This window comes from Pongo abelii, chromosome 18, assembly GCF_028885655.2.
Source record: "Pongo abelii isolate AG06213 chromosome 18, NHGRI_mPonAbe1-v2.0_pri, whole genome shotgun sequence".
Taxonomy (NCBI): domain Eukaryota; kingdom Metazoa; phylum Chordata; class Mammalia; order Primates; family Hominidae; genus Pongo; species Pongo abelii.
The window spans coordinates 34,606,982-34,628,514 of NC_072003.2; the positions used below are offsets into that span (position 1 = coordinate 34,606,982).

At 49.7% G+C, this 21,533-nt stretch overlaps 2 pseudogenes; both read right to left on the reverse strand.

Moving 5' to 3' along the window:
- Positions 1 to 318: 318 nt before the first annotated feature.
- On the reverse strand, positions 319 to 1,826 carry LOC100447961 (nicotinamide phosphoribosyltransferase-like; annotated as a pseudogene).
- Positions 1,827 to 8,910: 7,084 nt separating this feature from the next.
- LOC129050884 (double homeobox protein 4-like protein 4) lies at positions 8,911 to 10,139 on the reverse strand (annotated as a pseudogene).
- Between the last annotated feature and the right edge of the window lie 11,394 nt (positions 10,140 to 21,533).

Consider the following 21,533-nt stretch of genomic DNA (forward strand, 5'->3'; position numbering starts at 1 on the left):
CACTCTGGGGACTGTTGTGGGGGTGGGGGGAGGGGGGAGGGATAGCATTGGAAGATATACCTAATGCTAGATGACGAGTTGGTGGGTGCAGCGCACCAGCATGGCACATGTATACATATGTAACTTACCTGCACATTGCGCACATGTACCATAAAACCTAAAGTATAATAATAATAATAATAATAATAAAAAAAAAAAAAAAAAAAAAATGAAAGGCCAGTATGTCCATAAACCAACAAATAATTTGGCTGTAACGTATCATAAAACACAAAGAAACCCGAGACATCTGTAACAATAAACATGTATTACATACACACACACACACGCAACACACACCCAGTCATAAAGCCTAATGAGGTGCTGCTTCCAGTTCAATATTCACCTGTGCATTTTTTCTTACTTCATCAAATGAACAGCTTTTTGTCACATTGCCATTCTTGAAGACAGTATGGAGAAGATCATGACCATATTCCTCAAGGTCTCCTATTCCTTCCCCCAGTGTAACAAAATTCCCTGCTGGCGTTCTATGTAAAGATAATCGGCCCTTCTGGAACTTTTGTTGGGATCAGCAACTGGGTCCTTGAAGACGTTAATCCCAAGGCCATTGGTTACAACATAACCACACTTGAAGGAACAATTCAAGACATCTCTTGTTAACTTCTGTAGCAAAGCTCCACCAGAACCGAAGGAAACATTTTCAATACTCCACCTTTTTTTGTTTCATGCCTTCTACAATCTCTTGTAAGGTATTAATAACTACTCCATCCCCTTGAATAACTCTAAGATAAGGTGGCAGCAACTTGTAGCCCTTTGAGTTCTCAGTAACAGGAAACTTCTTACTAAAATCTCCAAAACCTTTAACACAGTGTCAAGAGGGTTTCCAGAATCAGGTCTGATTATTAGTGGTGCCTCTGTACTTCTCGATACTATTAAATGTCTTAGATCTTCACCCCATATTTTCTCACACTTATTATAGATGTCATAGCTATTGCTGACCACAGATACAGGCACTGATGAAAACTGTGTTACTATATGTTCAAAAGCATCTTTTTCATGGTCTTTCCCCCAAGCTGTTACGGTACTGTGTTCTGCTGCTGGAAAAGAACAGCCTGGAACAGGATCTTTCGTTCCATAATATTTTTTTAATTAGAGCAATTCCTGCTACTGTATCTGTTCCTTTGAAGTTAACCAAATGAGCAGATGCTCCTATGCCAGCAGTCTCTTAGGAAGAGGCTCCTCTGTAGCCAAAATCATGTAACTTGTATTCCAGACCATCTAAGTTACCAGAAGTTTCTAACAAACATTTGGCCAATATTTTCTTCTGCTCTCTAGAATTTGTGGCCACTGTGGTTAGATACCAGGACTGAACAAGGATAGTCTCAATCCAATTTGTAAGCCAGTAACACTTTGGATCTGTGTTTTCCACCGTGAAGAGAACATTTCCTCTGGGAGTGACAGAGCCCTCGGGAACAGCTTTTACTTCTATTGGAAGATGCCCATCATATTTCTTAGGAATGTAGTCCCATCCCTTTTCATTAAAGACATCATCTTGGAAATGTTCTTTGTAGACCTCTTTGGCTCCCTGGATTTTCTCTTTGGCTACTACTTTACCTTTAAAGTACTTATTAAGAATGTACGGCAACCCATAAAGTACTGTTTCCTTGTATTTCGCCTTCCTTAATTTTGGAATTTTCTGTCTTCTTTTCACAGCATTCAAAGTAGGAATAAACTTTGCTTGTGTTGGGTGGATATTGTTTATAGAGAGTAACCTTGCAGGAGTCGGTAGCCAGGAGGATGTTGAACTCGGCTTCTGCCCCAGCATTCATCTCCGGCCGGGAGGCAGAAGCCGCGTGCCGCGAGCTGCCCGGCTTGGCTGCGAGGAAGGAGAAAAATGGGCTTCACCGCGCTCTGTTGGTTAATTAAGTCACTGCTGGGTCGGAGGAGGAAGAAGGGGAGAGGAGGGGGAAACGGAGAGAGGGGAGGGGTCAGGGGAGGGCGGGCCCAGAAGCCGTGACGCTGCGTGGGTGACTGCGGTGGCCGCGGCGGCTGGGGGGCTGGCAGTCTGGGAGCTCTGGCGGCCTCCCCACCTCGCCCAGCCAAAGATTTGTAAAAAAGAAGACCTAAAATGCTTTCAAACTAATGGCTTTATAAGTTACAACAGCTCCATGGTAACCAAAAACCTAGACACCTTTTACAAATATAAATTTAGGTTTGCCTAACAATTTTGTACAAAGATAGAAAACTTAATTGGACAATTAATAACCTAAACAAAAAAGAACTAGAGAAATATTTCAAAAAGTTAGACTGGTAGGGCTGGGCGCGGTGGCTTACGCCTGTAATCCCAGCACTTTGGGAGGCCGAGCCAGGCGGATCGCCTGAGGTCGGAGTTCGAGACCAGCCTGACCAACATGGAGAAACTCCCGTCTCTACTAAAAATACAAAATTAGCCAGTCGTCGTGGCACATGCCTGTAATCCCAGCTACTCGGGAGGCTGAGGCAGGAGAATCGCTTGAACCCGGGAGGCGAAGGTTGCGGTGAGCTGAGATCATGCCATTGCACTCTAGCCTGGGCAACAAGAGGGAAACTTCGTCTCAAAAGAAAAAAAAAAAAAAGGGTTAGATTGGAAGATCAAACAGGTCAAAATCTTGAGCTCAGAGCAGTAATATAAGGTAATTTTGTCCAGCATAAAATTTTTGCTTTTTCTGTCACATAGAGGCCAAAAGGAAAACGGCAAGGAATATAAGCTACATTTGCTAATCAAGCAAATCAGAGCATCAAAGAAAAATATGTGTTACTAATTCGAGGCTACATGGAGATTTTGGTTTTTTAAAAAAATACAGTTCAGTCAGTCGTCGTTAAAATATGAACATTGGAAATTTAATGCTAAACTCATTTAAAACTTAAAAAAAGGGAGGGTAAGAAAAGGTAAAAATGGTTTTTGAAAAACCAAACTGCCACATGTATTGCTTTACTCAAAATTTTGGTCTATAGCCTTCAGTGGATTACCTACTGGGGCAAATACAGTTTAGCCAGGTGAATAGGTCTCAATTAGAGTACAATAATATTTACCAGGGGTTGGGAAAGATGTGGTTGTGTGTGGGGGAGAAGAGAGGTTGGAGAATGGGTACAAACACAGTCAAATAGAAGTAATAAATTCTAATGTTTGATAGTAGAGGAGGGTGATTATTGTTTTCAACGATATATTGTACATTTCAAAACAGCAAGACATAAGGACTTGAAACGATCTCAACACATAGAAATAGGAAATGCTCATGGTGATGAATATCCTAAATGCCCTGACTTGCTCACTGCCCATTCTATCCACGTAACAAAATATCATACATACCTCCATCAATATGTACAAATCTCATGTGTCATAAAGCACAGAATTTTGATTCAATTGTCTAACTGGTGAGTTTGTATTACTATTTTATGACTAAAATCCTACAATTAAAACTTTAAGGTCTCTGTTTATATGTGTGTAGGTTTGTTTATGTATGTGTGTAGATTTGTTTATATATATGTGTCTAGATTATGTTTTATATTGTGTCTACACGGAAAAATCTGGTGTCGTTGGCCAGAAATTCCTTAAGGATAAATGAGCCCTCATAGAAAATATATAGTATTTAAGCTGGATGCTGTTTAGTCAAATGACTTGAGCAAATCTTTAAAAAATGAGTTGCTTTACAAATTATTAGTAAATAAAAATGAACATGTTTTTAAATTGTCACCATACTTTTTGTCTGGGTTTACTGGTAAAACAGTTTAATATTTGTGCCTGACAAGGGTTTTAAGGTGCTAGTGTTTGACAAGAAGGATTATGTACAAATATCAGCCCAGTATGAAACAGAATAATTTTTGTTTATATACTTTCTAAATAATTAAGGCTTATTTAATAGTTTGTTTAGTAAAAACAGGTGTATCTTCTGAGTTATTGTCAAAATACTCATGTACTTAAGTTTCTTACATTGGTGAACACCAGATAATAAAATGGTAAAAGAATAATTAACAGAAATAAGTTGAAATGGCAACTAGCTTTTTCTAATATCCCAGTTCTTGTGAGTAATCCAGGTACATTGTTTATATAGATAAATTAGATAAATGTAAAGGGGATATAAACTTTTTATGTAAGTTGACATTTTAAATCAGTGTGCTGAATTCTCTCGCTGGGCCACAATGGGGTATAGGGTAAGAGTATCCCACTTTGTGATAGCTCATCCCAAAGTCCCTACAGTGTTGGTCCCCCCCCTGGAGTGTTTCCAAACTCTTACCAGCTCTGTACCTAGGGCAAGAAGGAGTCCCTCAACTACATCTTAACCAGGAAAGCCACCAATAGAAAACATTAATGAAACTATGTGGCACTGTCTTCAAGGTTTTCTAACCCAGCAAGGGGATCCATAACAGGTTGCAAACTTTTGCTGTCAGCAGTAACATCTCAAATCAACAGGGAACACACTGTGAACCGTGAGAACAGGTTACAATGTTTTTTGAGTCAGGAAAGAGCTGGTCCATCAGACCATAGCCAAAGATAGTCTTGCTGGAGTATTAAATGACCTTCCTGTACATCTGGAAATGCCAGATCTGTAAGAGGCAAACATGTTGAGAGACAAGGTCTTTGCTACATATTTGTGGGCATCAGTCTCCAGTGAGGCACACCAAGCTTGCATTCCTCTTACACCACGGCTTTTATTGTACGGTACATTTTCATATGTTTTATTCTATTTGCAAAGTTTGTATTCCATTGATCTCAGACTATTCATAAGTCAATTACAGAAAAATTTTACTTTCCAAGTTCTTAAAACATATATGAGAACTTGCTCTATTTTTCTCCATAGACTTTTCATATTTTTTAATTTGTCTATTCTTCTTTGCAATAAACTTCTGTCTCCAGAACACAATCAGACTCCGGTCCACGGGACTGGCAGCCCAGCCTCTAGCCTTCAGGCCCTCCCAGGCCCGCAGGTGGGTCCTTACTGAGGACCCTCCCCCTTCTGCCCAGTAATCAATCTGCCTCCCGCTGCCATTCATGGCCCCTAAGGCTCGGCCCCATCCCCTGCTCTGCCATCTGAGCAGGCGACAGGAGCAGAGGGAGGCCAGGCAGCAGTAGCTGATACCCCTGAGCCTGCAGGGACACAGATCCTTCCTGGTGTCCCCGAGGGTGCAGGCTGCAGAGACGCCCGGGTCCTGCACCTGAGCTGGCGGCCGGAGGCAGCTGCACAGGGGAGATCCCGCCCCGCCAACTCGGAAGGGGCAGGGCTCCCGCTTGTGCCTGGCTCCTGCCTGCTCTGTGAAACAGGAGGCCCAGGTCTGCAACCGAGGTCAGTCGCTGCAGCTGCACCCGGGAGGGCAGATATTGCCTGTTCCCGGCCCGCACCCAAGAGCACAGGGAAGCTCGGACCTACAGCCGCAGTTCGGGAGGGCGGGGCTCCTGGCTGCTCGGTAGAGCAGGAGGCCTGGGTCTGCAGCTGCGGTTTGGGCGGCTGCCGCGCACCGGGGAGTTCAGGCTCCAACTCAGAAGGGATGGGGCTCCCAGGGCTCCATGGAGTGTGCAGCCCCCGCCGCGCCTCCCTGCTGCAGCCGGCGTGATGGCAGCAGCCACTACCAATATCGGGAGCCAGAGCAGCAGAGCTTGGATTTCTGCGTTTCTGGTATTCTTTTATGGCAATCACCACTCCTTAGTCTAAAGAAAAAGTGCGGGCAGAGGCTGTCTCGCAGTTTGTCCTTAGAGGAGCCACAGAGTTCTAGTCCCCACAGCCTTCGCCCAGTGCAGAGGCTTTCCTCAGAACCTCTTCAAGATGGCTTGAAATGTTAGGAGCTGCATTTTGCTCCTAAGCTGGACGTGTGTGCAGCATCTTCTGCCTGTTGGTCCCAGCTGGGCTCGCTTCCTCACAAGCTGGAGTCTGCCAGCATGAATGAGAACAGGGAAGAGAATCCGCTGATGTTCAAGACAGTCATTTTCTCTTTTATTGTAATCCCGTGTTCACAGATTGTTGGTTTGACAAACGGAAGAAGAGACATTGGCTTTGAATTTTTATTGCCTATGTTCTGATTCATTAATAAAACGAAAAGGATACAAAAAATGTGAAAGACACATGTAAATATTATTAAGAATAAGCAGTATTAAAACTATTGATAGAGTTTTGCAACTGTGGAGATTAATATAAAAACGTGTTGGTAATAAGTTAAGAAACTAAGAGGAATAAGTAATTTTTTAAATATACAGGCTACAAACACTAAGATAAGAATATTTAGGAAGTAAAAAAAAGGAACACATTTAAAATCTCTTTGAAACATAACCAAAATTTCTCATTGTTTTAAATGTCTCTTTAAACATTTTTCAGATTTAGATATTCTTTCAAATCTCTTTTAATTTTAAAAGGCCATGAAAGATTTAGATGGCCATTATATATATTGTTTAAAAAACTTTAAAATTAGGCCAATATAAGTTATGGATTTGGATATAAAATTTGTATGTAAGCATGCAAAATTACTGTAGATTATTTATTTTTGCTTACCCTACCAGGACTGAGACTGTAGATACTTCATTTGGTGAATATAGAATATGCCAATAAGAAAACCAAGCCATCTTAGCCAGGTTTGATGGCTGATGCCTGTAATCTCAGCACTTTGGGAGGCTGAGTTGGGCAGATTTTTGGAGCTCAGGAGTTTGAGACCAGCCTGGGCAAGATAGCAAAACCCCATCTCTACAAAATTTACAAAAAGCTGGATATGGTGGTGCATTCATGTAGCCACAGCTACTCCAGAAACTGAGGCTGGAGGACCCCTTAAGCCTGGGAAGTCGAGGCTGCAGTGAGCTGTGTTCTCCCTCCTGCACTCCAGCCTGGGCGATAGAATGAGACTCTGTCTCAAAAATTCAAAAAATATTGTCATCTAAAACATCGAAGATTAAGTGAGATGACTACATTCACTGAGCACATTATTTTATACCCTTGTAAATTTCTCAAAAGTAAATTAACTTAGAAAACATATTCTATCAGATGACATTTTGATGATTAGTGATGACAACAAGTCAGTATAGGACTAAATGATCCGAGTGGCCAATGAGCTCATGAAAAGATGCTCAATATGTTATTCATTAGGAAACTGCAAAGCAAAATCACAATCAGATGTCACTCGCAACTACTAGCATCCTCAAAGCATGTATTTAACTTATTCATCCTTCGGATTAGAAAATAAAGTGCAGCTTATGTTCAAAAAGTACATTTCATACAAAGCAAGGTTTAAAAGTTCTGTACTGAGTGTAACCTTTCAAAGATTTGTGTTAATTAGTTTGCATTCAGACTCTGCTTACCCAGTGACTATAAAAACTTTGTTTTTGTTTTCAAGTCTTCAGATGACAGATTGCGCTGGAGTAGACGTGATCTTGCTTGCCTAAAGACAGCTGTGCGGGTTGAGCGCAGTGGCTCATACCTGTAATTCCAGCACTTTGGGAGGCCGAGGTGGGTGAATCATGAGGTCAGGAGTTCGAGACCTGCCTGGCCAACATAGTGAAACCCTGTCTATACTAAAAATACAAAAATGATAGCTAGGTGTGGTGGCATGCACCTGTAGTCCCAGTTACTCAGGAGGCCGTGGCAGGAGAATCATTTGAACCCAGGAGGCGGAGGTCCAAGTGAGCTGAGACCTTGCCATTGCACTCTAGCCTGGGTGACAGAGTGAGACTCTGTCAAAAAAAATAAATAAATAAAAAATAAATAAATAAATAAAGACAGCTGTGCTATAGTTTTGTGTTTTTTAATCTCAAAAGTTAACTGATTTGAGAGTGGTTTTGCTAAACAAGCTGAAGCACACACATCATTCCATTAAATAGTAAAAACAGTTCTGAAGGACAGCAGGCATAAAAGGCCCAGGATCACTGTGTGAGGCCACAGGTTAGCTCACCCAGTGGGACATATGGACACCAGCGCTGAACCTTCAAAATTCAACTCCAGTCTTGGCCTTACCCCACCCACCAACCGGCCTCAAAAAAATAAAAGAGGAAAATATACTCAAAAGCATTTGTCTTTCCTCCAAAAGTCAGAGACCATGCAGAGAGTTGCCTTTTCAAGGGAACCCAGCCGGTTCCTCCCTGTTGCTGATACCTGGAAAGTGATCTTTCTCAAATGCTCAGAGGAGCAAGGTTGTCTGGGATCAGGTGACAGCGGTTTGCTTTCTCCTGCCTTCTTGAGGGCTGCATTTTCCAGGCCAGGGCCGAGGTTCCCGCCGGTGCTGCCTCAGCTGGCGTGATTTCTCATTCTGAAACCAAATCTGGACACTGGGCTCCTGAATGCCGATCGCTTGGGCCAACTGTTCTCTGGTGGTGATGCCAGGGTACAAGTTCCGCTCACAGCACGCTCGCAGGTCATCCCTTTGGGTCGGGGTCCAAATGAGTCTCCTTTGCCTTCCTCCTTTGCGCGGGGTTTTGGCTCTACATTGAGCTACCAGGCGCTCATGAGTGATAGCGAGGAGGCTGGCGGGGCAGTGGTGGGTGAGTGACGTTGGAGCGGGGAGGCAGGGGAGGCGAGCGGAGGAAAAGAGAGCAGACCTGTCTGCTGCCTGGCCCCAGTGTTTCGCAGGACCGAGTTCTCCCCCCACCCCACTGAAGAACGCGGGACGAAAAAGGGATGAGACCTCTGCCTGGGCTGATCCCAAAGACTAGCCAGCTGCCTGCGGTCCTGTGCATGCGCAGTAGACGGCCCACCTTCGTGTATTTGGGAGGGCTCTGGGATCCCCGGGATGCTCAGGAAAGGATGACAACTCTCCTCTATGTGTAGTCACTCACAGGACCTGGAACTCAAAGATTCTACACAGGTCAGGTGAAAGAGAAGAGATGCCTCTCCATACCGAGCCTAATGTTCACCGCCAAAAAGAGTCCACCACCCTGCCCTCACCCTGCCCCAATCGCGCGTCCTAAAGCTCCTGGGGCAGGACCCAGTATTCTTCCTCGCTTAGAAGTGGTTCCAGCGGAGTGGGCTTTTCCACATCCTTTAGTTTCCCCAGTGGCTCTGGATCTAGAAGAAATTCTGCCTTTTGCTGAAACTCTGGGGTCGACAGGAGCTCATCTAACAGGTGGTGAGTGCAGATGAGCTCTCCGGCTGTTGGAGCAGTTGGGAGGGTGCCTGGATGGTTTGCATCTGCCCCTGCCACGCGGAGGCCTACGCGGGCGCGAGCTGTGGAGGTGGAGGCACCTTGGCTTCGGGTTCCCATGCCGCCCTGGTGACCTGGGGCCCCTGGCCGCAGTCCCACCGTGGACTCAGGTGGGACGGGTGGGGCGCAAGTACACCTTGCCTCTGTGACTCAGCTTGACCAGGCCCAAGATGTCCCACTGAGCATGCCCCCAGCAGGCCGCCGTGCTGTGGGTCCTGGTCCTCCTGGCATCTGTTCAGGTGCGGAGGCCACCGAGGAGTCTGACAGTGGGAGACAGTCACTTCCGTAGGGGCCAGGACATCGAACCCCAAAACCCTGAGTGTCAAGGCGGGTGGGAGATTCCTTATGCCTGCGCAGCCTGGCTGGGTTGGAGCAGAGTGAAGGCCCTTGCTGCCTGGCTCACGAAAGCTCTCTGTGGGAGAACCCAAGGCGGGCTGTGCATGTGGGGTGCGGGAAGTGACCTTTCCCACGCCCTGGTGTGGGGAGAGTGGCATCTGCCCAGGGGCGCGTTGCACCAGCCACCTGTGTTGCACCCCACCCCGGCCTGGATGCTTGGCCCTTTGATTCTGACACCAAATCTGAATCCTGGACTCTGGGAGGCCCGTCTCTCTGGCCAGTTCCTCCCTGGTGGCAATGCCTGGAGAGCGATGTTACTCAAAGGCTAGGAGTAACACGGTGGTCTGAGATCAGTTGATGGTCGTAGCTTTCGCCTGCCTTCTTGTGGACTGCGTTTCCCGGGCCAGAGCCGAGGTTCCCGCCGATGCTGCCTCAGCTGGTGCGATCTCTCATTCTGAAACCAAATCTGGACCCTGGGCTCCTGAATGCCGATCGCGTGGGCCAGCTGTACTCTGGTGGCATGCCAGGGTACAGGTTCGTTCAAAGTATGCTCGCAAGGAATCAGTATTGCGCGGGGCCCAAAGGAGCCTCCTTTGTCGTCCTCATCCTCGGGCTTCCTGCGCTAGAGGGCTGTTGGAACGTGTGGGAAGAGCCATGGCTGGAGACCTGGCCGGAATTTCACAGACAGACACGGACAGAGTAAGGCCAGCGGGCTCCCCTGTGCCTCAGTAGGCCTCTGCACTGCGCACACATCCAGCCAGGAGGCCGGCCTTGCCAGAGGCTCTTGTAAACCCCTGCAGGCTCCACCTTTTTGTGAATATGCATGAGCTTCGGGGCCCAAGGGGCCAGTGTAGCCCGCCCGATGAAGCTGAAAACCACAGGGACCAGGGCCTTGTGGGGTGGGTTGGGGTGAGGCCAGAGAAGCGGCGGAAGGGGGGCCTCAGGGCTGGCTCTCTGGGGTTCTCCAGGAATTCTACGGAAACTGGAATTCTCTCTCTTGGCAAAACCACAGAGAAAAGAAACATCCCGTTCACGAGGGCCTGAGGATGGATTCCTGTTTCCTGCAACATGGGGAGTCTTTAATATGGCCGGTTTGGAAACTGGAAAGGAGAGCACCGACATGATGCTGGTTTTTCACACTTCCCTGGAAGTTTCTTTGTCCACACAGAGCTCGGGAAACAAACAGTCAACATGATCGTGCTTTCAGGGGCCAGAGAGACGTCAACAGCAGGCACCCTTGCAGAGGGCAAAGGAACGTGGAATCCAAAATCATGCTTCAGTTGGCCTGAGTGTGATTCCTGTGTGGATGAAACTGTCTGGCTCGCGCTGTTTTGCAGGGCTGAATGTGGAGATATGTCATCTGTGAACCATGTGGATGGAAAAGGGACTACCACCTGAGTCTCAGCTCTTTGCTCTTTGGGGAATTCGCTCATTTTTTGGGAGATGGAATTCACCAGAGGGAGGGAGGAAAAGAGGGAGGGAGGGAGAAAGAAAGGGATGGATGGAGGGAGGGAAGAACAGAGTTTATTAAATAAAGAAGTGGAGAAAATTCACATAAGGAAAAAGAAGAAAAATACCATTCAGTGTTCATCATGCTTTCCAGGTTTTTCTCCTGCCTCTCAGGCTACCTCTCCTCTCCGTGAGCTTTTAATATTCTGCCTACCCCTTTCATATTAGTGTTCTGGCCTTGACCTTCTTCTCTTGTCTGGCTTACTTATTTGTGCCTAGTCAGTGTCAGTCTCTCACATGCCATCCGTTATTGTAGTTATGCTAAAGCCTCCCAACTCTGTCTCTATCCTTGCTTTGACTCCTAGAACAGCTTCACCAGGTGTCTCAAAGCTTCCTCAGATTAAACTGTCTAAAACTGAATTCAGTCCTCCTGCCTTCCTTACCACCCCCAAAACAAGCCACGTGGGGATATGTCATCTGTGAAAGATGTGGATGAAAAACAGACTACCACCCGAGTCTCGGCTCTTTGCTCTTTGTGAAATTCGCTCCTTCCTTGGGAGACGGAATTTGTCTGAATGGCTCTGGGATGAAGTAACCCAGGCTGGCGATCTGGAGGGCCAGGCCCTAGGGCGAGGCTTGGGGTTGGAGCACCTTGGTGGTGGCTAGAGGGGAGCCCCTGTCCCAGGTGAGGGTGGCAGAGCATCTGTAGCGCCTTAGCCCTATCCTCATCACCCTCCTTGCTCTGGTGACCATCATGCTTATTGGTCTTGAGCTGGATGCTCTCCAGGTGGATCTCCTCATCGTCCATCCTCTGCCTTCTCAGGGTCGCCCTCAGTGTCACTACCAAGGCTGGCTCTGTCCTCCATTCTCCTGGTCCTTGCTGTGCACGCCCCACAGGAGAAAATCACCTTGTTCTGGAGGCATTGGTGCACATTGGCAAAGCTGGTGGGGACTGGAGTGAGGTGGGACAGGGGTTCTTGGGGTGCCCCTTGAGCCAGGCCTTGAGTGTGCCTGTGCTCTCAGCATGGCATTCTCGGATCACCAGGAGATCCCTGTACTCTAACTGGCCATAGGGATAACGAGCCTGTGCAGTGTGGGCTGTAAAGGTGGCAGGGTGCACCCCAGAATTATCCTTGAGTTCATCCCGCAAGCCCTGCAGCCACAGGGCAGAGCCAGCTGGAAGGGAGTGGGGGAAGATGGAGAGAGAGAAAGAGAGAGAGAGAGAGAGAGAGATCGAGAGATGAGTCCTTGAAGCTGAGGAAGTCAGGAGCAGCTGAGCCTGTGGGCTAGAGGCCTCCCTGGTGCTTTGCAGAGCCCGGCTCTGCTTCTTAGAGCAGGAAGTACCCTGCCCAATCCACTGCTGGGGAGGAAGGGGGATTAAAACCACAAGCTGACTCCAAGAACTGACGTTTCACTGACCATGGTTGTTTTGTGTCACTCTAGCAAAGTTCCAGAAACTACATCTTTCCAGAAGAGCACCCAGGAGCTGTGGCCCCTACACATTCCCTAGGCCACCCTTGGTTCCCACCAACAACAGTGCAAGAAGCCCATCTTTCCAAATTCATCTTACACTAGCTAGAGGGAAAAGCCTTTCAACTGGGGTGATAAAGCCTGAAAGCCCCACACCTACCCCTGTGGCCCCTCCCTCTCCAAGCAGGGATCCAGCAGGAGAGCATTAGAAGGCAGCTACATCTTTCAGCAGCTGCTCCTGGTTCTGAACTTCATCTGGACTTGGGGAAGCGAACCCCTGGAGGAGGAGCAGAGAAGCTTGGAGCCAGGCAGAAGGGAGAAAGGGGTGGCAAGACAGAGGCCACCTGGGGCTGGCAGGAGCAGGGCTCAGATGGCTGGACAGGCCCACCAGCACAGAGGGCCCCAGTTCCTCCCTCTAACCCCAAGAGGCTCTGCCCTGTCCTCCAGGGCTCCTGTGCTGACCAGTCACCACCTTGCCTGGTGAGAAGATGTGGGGTTGAGGGAATGTGGAAGGCCATGATGCTGATAAAGCTGACTCCCTCGTACATGTTGAGGATCACCTCCTGGTGCCAAGAGTCTGCTGTGGAGACAGGGCCTGATGGGAGGTGGCCTCCCACCACCATTGGTGGGGTACACTGTTGGAGCCTCGCCTGACATCTCCTTGTGGAGAAGTCTGCCTGCCTGTCTCAGAGGCTGGGTCATGAGCTATGCCTGTCAAGGACAAGCTGTCAGGACAGACTGGGGACTCTCCCGTGGCACCCATGGCAATCTCCCTTGGGCTGTCCTTTGTAGCAATGGTCTCGGACAGCCCCTTCCCCTTGGCCAAGCTGCCAGTGTTGCTGCCCTTCTCCTGATTTTCTGCCTTGGGTCCCAGAGGGTCTTCAAGCTAATACTCTATGGGGAGAGGACTTCTATTTTCCAGGGAGGTGGGGTCCTCCAGCTTGCTGGCTTTCTGCTGTATCTGCTGCAGGGCAGTCAGCTTCATGAAGTAGGGTACCTGGATCACAGCAGACACGGTGGAGCAGGAAATGGGATGGGGTATTCGAAAGCTTTGCTGGCCTGGCAGCTTCGTGGCTGGCTGTGGTTGAGGGAAGTTGGGGCTGCACAGCCTGCAGGCATGGGGTCATATCTTGTCCAGTGTTCAAGTGTCAATGTGTGCCTGCACACACCCAACAGCAGCGGGTCACAGCAAAACCACCATCTCCCAAAGCAGGAAGAGAGCTATAGAATGAGGGGTTCAGAAAGGGGCTCCCCATTCAGGCCTGAGCTCTCAATAGTGACAGGAATGCCACTGGCATTTTGAGAAAGAGAGTTCTTCATGCTTTGGTATATTTGATGAGGCCAACTCCTAAGCACAAAACACCAGCAGCACCAACACCCAGTGCCCCACCTGCCCACCCCAGCATTGTGACATTCACAGCCACCCAGCAGATTTCCACATGCTCCTTAATAGATCAGCTCGCCCCTGCTGTGTCAGTGGTTTGGCTGCTCTCTAGTCTGCAATCAATGCCGAGCCCCTGACCTCTGCATTTGGGAGACTGACCACAGGGTGGGTGAGAGATGGGAAGGGGACTCTATTGAGTGTGGCTTCTTCACTTTCCAGAACTTGTCTATTCAAGAACCCAGTCCCAGAACAACCCAGGGTGCCCATGCTCTCTAGATGCAGCCGTCCCCTGCTATAGACTCCCAGGGCTGTTCCTCCCTGTTGTCCACGAAGGCATCCACCAGCTCCTGACACAAGGAGAAGAGTTTGTGCCAATGGCCATGGAGGAAGCCGTCGTGGAAGCTCCACCCTGGCCCAGGCAGGAAGCTGTGGCTGGGGGAAGACACAGAGCAGGTGGAGGCTGTGGTGGTGCCTGTCTTGCCAATGATGTCCTTGCACCCACCAGGGAGCAGAGCTCCACCTCCTCATTGTGGTCATTGAGCACCCAGTGCCTCAGTATCTTGAGCACCAACTTGAGCTCTCCAGCAGCTCCAGGTACCATGATTGTGATACCACTATCTTGCCAAATTCAGTGGAGCCAAACTATAAAGTTCTGCTCCTGCTCCCAGGCTGGGGTGACAGGGATAATGGACTGGGCCAGTAGCCGGTAACCACGGTCATCCACCATCACCCTGACCAGTGTGCACTGCCCCTCCATGTCCACTGCCTTGTATTAGTGCTCGCCATTCAGGTTGGTGGTGGGTGCTACGGTGGCCACCACCTTTCCAAAATCCTTGTAGTAGCACTGAACTTTGGTCAAAGCCCAGGCTGAAGAACATGCCTTTCCCGATGACCATCTGCATCTTGGTCTCCTCACTGGGCTGATGGCTGTCACGCTGCTGGTGATGACCATCATGGCCCCTGTGTGGCTGCTGCTATGAAGTTGCTGTGTACCTGGGAGGACCAAGGTTGGGAGGGTTCAGGCCTCACTCACAGGAGCCTCAGGCTGTATCTACCTGGCCAAGCTCACCTAGATGGTGGAGGCAACCAGGTCTGCCTTGGGAGCCCAGGAACCTTAGCCTCAGTCTCTTCATAGAAAAGGGCAAGAAAAACATTTTTTGAAAAAACTGAACACAAGGAGACAGCAGTGCTTAGTAATGAATGTGGAGTGTGAGGGCTGGAGCAGGTTTGGGGTGCAGCAGCTGTGTGCCCGGTGGGCTTGGGCAGGAACCTCTCAGACTCAGTTTCCTCATCCCTGAGTAACAACAAAAACAATAACAATAAAAGTATTGACATTTACAAGGTGTCCAAAAGATTATAGAATATTACGTGTAGAAAGCAGCTGCATCATCCCTGGTAAAGTTAGAACCCAAGAAATTCCAGCTCCTACTTCTTCCATCATCATCTCTAGGAAGTAAGATTATGAGAGTTTTACTGAGCAACAATTTTTCCTCATTTCTCTTAGCAACATCACTAGTCACTTTTAAACACCAGCAAGCCAAATGTCCTATGCAAAGGAAATCCTGCCCTTAAAGGACCATGGCTGGACAGCATGGGCCCAGGTGTGGGCCCCATGGTGTCAATGGAGGGCAGGAGGCTGGATGGCCCTGGGCACTCAGCCCAGTGGGAAATTGGGCCTTCTCCTCCCAGAGACTCAGAGGGGCCAGAAAAAGACACTGAGGTGGCCTTCCAGGAAGCAGAAGGCTAGAAGGCCTTGCAGGGGACCCTGACCAGCCTTCAGGGCACCTGACAGGGCTGGGCCTGTGCCAGCTTCCCTCATTTTACCCCTCTCCATAGGAGAACCTGGCAGCAGGTGGCAGGTGGGTCTGAGGCTGCCAGTCACACACCAGAGGCTGTGGGTGCCTTCAATATGGCCCTTTTTTTAAGCAGTGGCTCAAGCAGATCCTTGGGGAGCAGCTTCCTCATCATCTGGAACTTCTCACTCCAGGTCCAGGTCTGCAGAGGAGCCAGGGAGGGAGACATGGGCTCACCTGTGGCTGAGACCACCTCTGCAATGTCCCTTCTTCCACCTCCCTGTGAACAGGCCCAGATGCCCTAACGAAAAGTCCAGCATGGAGCCTACAGGAGAGTGAACAGAACCGTCTGGCACCCAGGAGGGAAGGGGGTGCCTGGCAAGCACACGGCCAGGCCCCAGGCCCCTGTCCAGAAATGTGCTCCTTACAGCCCAGCCTCGAGGTGGAGGTGTCCTGTGTGCACAGGCAGTCCATGGTGTGTTCTCCCTGGTGGTCATCCAGCTGCACATCTAGAACAAAGTGGCCATTACTCTGGACACTGTGTCAGGCAGGCAATGGGGAGATGGGGCAGCCCACAAAGCTCAGTGTCCTGCCATGGGCCCCTTCTGCCCCGAGGCCTCCCTGCTCTGGGTTCTCTGCACCCTGAGACACTGCCCTGAACTCAGACAGAAGCAAACTAGCTCCTCTCCCAGGGCTGCCCTCCCCACGCTGGCTGACAACTCCCTAGAAGGGGACTCAGGCACCAGTGGCTGGGGACAGTTTCTTCAGGTGGATGCCCTGGAGTTCAGGCTGGCCGGTTCATCCCATTCCTCCATGTGCATGAGACAAGGCAGGGCAGAAATGACACAGGCACCATCTTTTCTTCTGCATTCCTGCAAAGTAGTTTCTGCAGGCCCTGCTGATACAGTTAAGCAGCTCGGCTAGGGAAGGGCTTCAGAAGCTGTGCTGGTAGGTTTGGGGTTGCGGTGAGAGGCCATGGATCTACAAGGAAAGGGTGGTCACTGAGCAGATGGCTGGGTGTCTGCCCACAGACTCAGAACCGATAACATGTCAGGGCATCATGGCTGGCTGGCAAGGACTCACTGATTCAGGTGAAAGCCCCATGTGTATGCGGTGATGCGGCCTTGCATGTCCTCAGCCGTGATCACAAACAAGCAGGTAAGGTTCCTGTGCATACTGCAGACTTCAGAAGATGGGTTTTGGTTGCTTAGGGTGAGCACTTTCAAGCACTGCAAGGGACGTAGGAATGGCCCAGCATGAATGCACCAGGAGTCCTGGAGTTTGGCCCTCCACTCCACCCAAGAGCCTCTTTCTTGCTCCCCCTGGCAGTCCCACACTCCAGTCACAGTTCTGGGACTGCAGGACACACCATGGCTGCTCCTGGCTCTCTGGATGGATGTATTCAGGTGGTGTGCCACTGAGGGGCTCCATCTTCAAGCGTTTCTGAGGGCCCCATGGCCACTGGTCAGCACAAGGTAAGGACATCCAGGGCCAGCTGTCTTTATTCCCAAATATGGTCCTGGTCTGGGTGCCTCCCCAGACCACTCCAGTGGGAAGGCTTGGTCCTCAGCCCCTTCATCAGTCCCTGGCCCCTATGTTCCCTGCTCTTCTGCCCAATTCCCAGCCCCAGTGCCTCATGCACCTCCCAGGTCACCTGTTGCAGGAAGTCAGGGGCCTCAAATGGTGGGACCTGTTGAAACCAAGGCAGAAGAACATAAATTGTGAATATTTCATGGACATTTATTAGTTCCTAAAATTAATACTTGTATAATTTCTTACGCCTGTCTTTACTGCAATCTCTGAACATAAATTGTGAAGATTTCATGGACATTTATCACTTTCCCAATCAATACTCTTATAATTTCTTATGCCTGTCTTTAATCTCTTAATCCCGTCATCTTCGCAAGCTGAGGATGTATGTCACCTCAGGACCCTGTGATGATTAATTGTACAAATTGTTTGTAAAACATGTGTGTTTGAACATTATGAAATCAGCGCACCCTGAAAAAGAACAGAATAACAGTGATTTTCAGGGAACAAGGAAAGATAACCATAAGGTCTGATTGCCTGTGGGGTCGGGCAGAATAGAGCCATATTTTTCTTCTCACAGAAAGCCTATAGACGGATGTGTGAGTATGAGAAATATGGCTGAATTCTTTTCCCAGAAAGGAATATTAATAATTGATACCCTGGGGAAGAAATGCATTCCTGGGGAGAGGTCTATAAACGGCCGCTCTGGGAGTGTCTGTCTTATGCTGTTTAGATAAGGACTGAAATACGCCCTGGTCTCTCTCCTGCAGTACCCTCAGGCTTACTAGGATTGGGAAATTCCAGCCTGGTGAATCCTAGTCAGACCAGTTGTCTGCTCTCGAACCCTGTTTCCTGTTAAGATGTTTATCAAGACAATGCATGCACAGCGGGACATGGACCTTCATCAGTAATTCTAATTTTGCCTTGCCTTGTGATCTTTATTGCGTTTTGAAGCATGTGATCTTTGTGACTTACTCCCTGTTTGTACACTCCCTCCCCTTTCAAAATCCGTAATAAAAACTTGCTGGTTTTGTGGCTCGAGGTCACCATCACAGTCCTACCGATATGTGACAGCACCCCTGGAGGCCCAGCTGTAAAATTTCTCTCTTTGTACACTTTCTCTTTATTTCTCAGACTGGCTGATACTTAGGGAAAATAGAAAAGAACCTACATTGAAATATTGGGGGCTGGTTCCCCTGATAGTCATCCCCAGTGAAAATGCTCAGGAAGGACAAAAAGCTACCCTTAGCCCTATTGGAGGCATCATATGGGTTCAGGTCTGTGCTCTTGTGCAGGTCTCCACCCTGGTGCACATGGATGTGGACCTTACACACAGTATAGGGCTCTGTCAGGAAGTCAGGGGTTCCCAGGGCCCTGCACTCTGGAATACCACCCCTAGCACAGAGCAGAGTTTTCAGGTGTGTTATCATGTGTGGTTTAATCTTCAGCTTTAGGCTTTTATTTTCAAATTCCACTATGAACCCTGAAATTCTGCTTTACACACACATACACACACACACACACCTGCCTGCAGGTGGGCAGGGATTCTTGTTTGCAAAGAACCTTCTCTCAAATGCTTTCAGAGGACACCCAGGCCTTGGGGAGCCCACAAGGCCACCTCCTCTGTGTGGGCCTGTGTCCCAGGTGGGCAGGGCCATCAGAGCTTCGGGGCCTCTACAACCTCGCCCTGCTCTCCTGGGGCAGCCCGCATGCAGTGGTGGCCTGAAGACTTCCCAGGGTCCCCAACTTGAACACTGCCCCTCCATGTGTTTCATGGGATTTGGAATGGCAATTATTTAGGGGGAGGAGAGAGGATCTATGATCGACTGTGTGTGTCATTGAACTACAGACCGTTTCCACAATTGCTCTTAACAAGCAGAGAGACCCTAGGATCCTGAGCAGCTTCTTCCCAAAGAACCTGAGTCCATGAAAGCAGAGTTTACAACCAAGCCACTCTCACCACACCCGCTGACGGTGCTGGATCAGGCTGACTTCCCCACTCTGGAGCTGTGGGACTTTTTGGTTTTCTTAGGTGACTTGTTATTTATCCTTACAGAATTCCATCAGGCTGATTTCCTGCCTGGCTTGGTACTCCCTGATATTTTTAGCATCATAACTGTTTCTTAACCCGTGGGCCATGTATTTGGAGGGAGCAGGTGTGATGGCCTGAGAGGCAGAACTGTGCTCCAATCCTGCCCCCATGTGATACTGTGACACAGAGACCCCAGCAGGGCAGGGGCCTCCAGGAGCCCTTGCCTGAGCAGGCCACCCAACTTCAGACCAACCTCCACCTTGCACAGCACTGAGCCCTCTTGCAGCCCCTGGATGCTGTGCAGAACTGAGAAGTGCTCCAGTGTGTTGTCTTCTGGGTGCAGCAAGAAGCAGGTGTAATGTCACGGGACCCTGTGGTCCATGAGTGTCTGGTGGATCTCTGGCTTCATCTCCTGGGGGAAGACTTCTGCCAGTGATAAGGCCCCCAGTAACTTGGGGAAGAGGCCATATGGCAGGGAGAAAGGACATGCTCCCCTGTCCCCAGCCCAAAATACCCAGGTTCCAAGAATAAATGCCCAACATACTCAGTTTCCACTTTTTGGCTTACATTCCAGGCCCTGGCTGTACACACCATGCCCATCTGCTCATGTGTGCATGCTGGATGGAGCCCAGCCCTGCTGGCTATTCCTGAGGCCAAGTGTAGCCCCTGAGCAGAGTTGGGGGGCATGGAAGAGCAAGGGGAGGGAAAAGAACAGCCTTGTCTCCTCCCTAAACCGGTACTAATGGCCCCAGGAAAAATGGCTTTCACTTTCCAATTAGGGGTTCTCCAAGGCCCAACCCTGGGAACACAGAGGACATGAGAGGGCTTTGCCTGGTTCCCTAATGAGTTAAAAGCATGCAAGACCTCTGGGCTGGCTCTGCCCTTGGAGACCACTCAACACCACCTCCCCTCTGGCAAATGGTGAAGTCATGGCCCAGAGAGAGGTGACTTGCCTGAGGGCACAGAGCAAGAGTCTGGGGAGTACTGGGATCCCTATGCCACCAGCAAGCCACTCCCACTCCTCTCCCCAAACAGGCCTGGCAGGTTCAGCTGGTAGCTGTGCTCTAGCAGTGGGGCAGTGACCGAAGTCTGGACCCCATTCCCATGTCCAGCACACTGGCTGAATGACCCTGGGCAAGGCACGGACTCTCGGCTTCCTGCCTATGACATGGGGTCAGAAGGAGCATGGGTAAGACTTGGTATTTTAGCCTCATCCTCCCCAGCAGACTCAGGCCTGGTCTCCAGCATCCCTTCCTCCACCTCACCTGTGAGAGAAAGGCTCTATCCTGGAGGCCAGGATCTCCCCATGTTCTGAATGACAATGACTTCCTGTCCTGGGGTCTTTTCTCCCAACTCGACCTCATCCAGCCCACCTTTTCTGGGGGACTTAGCTGCCCCAACCTCCTTCTTTGAGTTCTCTGGGCAGTCCCTGTTCAAGAGCATGACTGATGGTGGCTCTGGGGTTGACAAGAATAGAGCTGAGTAAGATGGGCTTAGTTGGTGAGGGAGGGCAGTCCACCTCACTCCACCTCGGGGGGCATGTGCCTTATGGAATAGTGTCTGCATGCCCTCCTGAGTCTCTGCCCCAGAGTCCCACCCAACCTTGGCACCCCTGCAGTCTACCACCTCCTCCCTCCCACATCCTGAGCCCTCCCTTCCCATCTACTTCTCCTTGGCCCACCACAGCATGGCTGCCACCTCAGCACACTGCCCAAAGCACTCTCCCCAGGGTCACCAATGCCACTGTTAGGGCCCAGCCCAAGGATCTTCTCCAGTCCTGATGTGTGTGACTTCTCAGCAGCACCCCACACCATTGCACACTCCCTCCTCCTCTTCCCTGACCAATGCAACACCCCTGTGCCTCCCTCTCCAGTTCCATCTCCTTATACCAGCCCTGAGCTGGGGATGTGCCTGGGCCCAGCCTCGCCTCATTCTCACCTCACCCTCTCCATAGCTTCTAATATCCTCCCACCTTGAAGCTCCCATGGCCAATCCTGGCTCTGATCAGGCTTTTCAGAAGAAGGAGACAGCTGCCTCCCAGGCATCACATGTGGCTGGCCCTTACGCATCACTGAAGACTCATCTTGTGGGGATGGAATTTACCTTCCTCCACAAACTGGCTGCCGCTCTGTGAAAGTCCCCCTCCCCTATCGAATCACCCACCCTAAATCTCCCAAATGACCCATGGACCCCAACCTCTGTGGCCACAGTCCTGTGATGGGTGTTTTGCCTATTTTAAGAGTGCCACATGGAACCTCTCTAATAAGCCCACTGCTCTCTAGGTCGAGCTTCTTAAGCCAGCACTCTCAGGCACCAACCTAAAGCCAGCCTCAGTTCCTTACTGCTTCCCACCTAGGTCTAGATGCACCAAAGCACAGGAGCCTGAGGACCC